This window comes from Lampris incognitus, chromosome 3 (genome assembly GCF_029633865.1).
Source record: "Lampris incognitus isolate fLamInc1 chromosome 3, fLamInc1.hap2, whole genome shotgun sequence".
NCBI classification, from domain to species: Eukaryota; Metazoa; Chordata; class Actinopteri; order Lampriformes; family Lampridae; genus Lampris; species Lampris incognitus.
The window spans coordinates 23,715,462-23,717,961 of NC_079213.1; the positions used below are offsets into that span (position 1 = coordinate 23,715,462).

The 2,500-nt window shown below is 44.8% G+C and overlaps 1 protein-coding gene across 1 annotated transcript in view; it reads right to left on the minus strand.

Moving 5' to 3' along the window:
• celsr1a (cadherin EGF LAG seven-pass G-type receptor 1a) overlaps nucleotides 1-2,500 on the minus strand; it is a 149,381-nt gene that overhangs the window by 114,901 nt on the left and 31,980 nt on the right.

Consider the following 2,500-nt stretch of genomic DNA (forward strand, 5'->3'; position numbering starts at 1 on the left):
GCTTTGTTTTATGTGTAAAAACATCTTATCTTATCCAAAGTGGGTGTCAATTCTGCACATTTACGTTTTAGATACACACAAAAACAAAGCACAAAGCCACAAGTCATGCATGCATACATACAAACGATAAGGTGATAATATCCATTATCCATCCATCCATTATCCAAGCCAGTTATCCTGCTCAGGGTTGCAGGATGCTGGAGCCTATCCCAGCAGGCATTGGGCAGCAGGCAAGGAGACACCCTGGACTGGCCGCCAGGCCACCATACGGCCGATACATTCACACCTAGGGACAATTTAGTATAGCCAATTCACCTGACCCTACATGTCTTTGGAATGTGGGAGGAGACCGGAGCCCCCGTAGGAAACCCACACAGACACAGGGAGAACATGCAAACTCCACACAGAGGATGACCCGGGATGACCCCCAAGTTTGGACTAACCCGGGGCTCGAACCAGGACCTTCTCGCTGTGAGGCGACCGTGCTAACCACTGCACAATTGTGTCGACCTACAGGTGATAATAGTTGGACAAAACTGATTTTTGCACCATGTAAAATTGGAAATTTAAGTCAATAAGAAATGTTCAGTTTGAATATTGCTTTACTAATCAATCCACAACCGTATGCAAAAATTTGATCATGTATTCAATAAAACAATGGGGGGAAAAATCACTGGGAATCTAAAACTGTTTTCAAAGTGCTTTGTGTCACAGCATGAGAAAGCCTGTACATGGATATACAGGTGTAACAGAAGAGATTCTGGAAGACGAGGCAGGTTTTTTTGCATTTCAACAGAAGGCAGATAGGAATATTCAGTGAAACATGGCTGTAGTACTTCAGCGGAAGAAGTTAAATACCAATAAGGGGTCGGACCCTTTAGCTGATTGGTTAGCGCAGTCACCTGTGGTGCGGGCGACCCAGGTTTGCTTCCCGGCTGTGGCGGCGGTTCCCGGCTGCCCCTGAATTCGCTACATTTACACTTAGGCTATGTATGTGTGTGTATTTGTATATAGAATAGAGGGTGGTAGCTGTGTGTGCAAGCATTCAGACATGAGGAGGAGTGAATGCTTGCTTACATACAGTATGGAAATTGTGTTCTTATAATCAGCTAAAACACATTAGTGTATGTTGTGCGTTTGTTTGTGTGTGTGTGTGTGTGTGTGTGTGTGTGTGAGCATACATGTGCATGTCTGTGTGTGTGTGTGTGTGTGTGTGTGTGTGTGTGTGTGTGTGTGTGTGTGTGTGTGTGTGTGCACACCTGCAAAGACATCGTATCCCAGCAGTAACAAGAAGACACTCTGTTCAAAGGAGTATCCTGACACCTGCTCAAAATGGAAAGCATGCACAACACACCTCCGAGCTCTCCCTCTCACCTTTTGTCTCCCTCTCTTCTGGTATATCTCTATATATTTCCTTCTACTTCAGCATACTCTGTTTCTGTATCTGTCTCCCTCTCGCTCTTTCCCCCAGGACATGGGGCTCGGAGAAAACATGAAAAGCTTAAAACCTCACGATGTCTTCTTCTTTGAAATTCTTAGAGAGGGCTAAGCCACGCCGCCTCTGGGAGTCAAGTGTGACCCGGGCTGCAGTGTCCGCACAGCTAACACTGTGTGACTAGTCTGTTTAGACACGTGTGTGTGTGTGTGTGTGTGTGTGTGTGTGTGTGTGTGTGTGTGTGTGTGTGTGTGAGTGAGGAATGATGTGTATACAGTTGATAGGCCCACACACACCCACGCTAGCTGAGCAATATTTATGAGGACCAATATAAGTTCTCATCAATACGAGTTGGGACATTTTTACAATGTGAGGACAGTTTAGCCTCGCTTCCTCAAGGGTCTATTTTAAGTTTAGACTTGGGTTTAGGGTTAGGCTTAGGCATGTAGTAGATGATTAAGGGTTGGGTTTGGAAGCTAGGGAATGAAAGTCGTCAATGAGGGGTCCTGACAAATATAGAAAAACAAACGTGAGCATGTTTCAGTGCCACCCCAAAGTGGGTCCATATGTGCATATATATGTATGTATGTATGTATGTATGTATGTATGTATGTATGTATGTATGTATGTATGTATGTATGTATGTATGTATGTATGTGTGGCAAAACTTGCGTTTGTGTGTGTTAGTTTGCATGCACGTAAGCGAGTGTGCACATGTTTTCTCTTCCAACAGCACAGTAGCATTGAACTTGACGTGTGAAAGGTGCTTTCAAGGTGCAACAGAAGTCGTCAGGAGGCTGTAAGGCAACACCCTAAAGATGACACCCTAGAGATGACAGCAGCGGTCTATGACTGACACACAAGGTGAAGAGGGGCCGGGGTGGAAGTGGGTGGTTACACACCACCAAGCACAAACGCTAAAATTGTGTCTTGTTCGTGCTTTCTACTGTAAATGTAATAAGTCTGGCCATTGACTCAACTGACAAACATTGGTGCAGAGAAGTCACGGGTCTGAAACAGAAGCGAAAGTTTGGACACTGCTCTCATTAAAATATCCCTGTAATT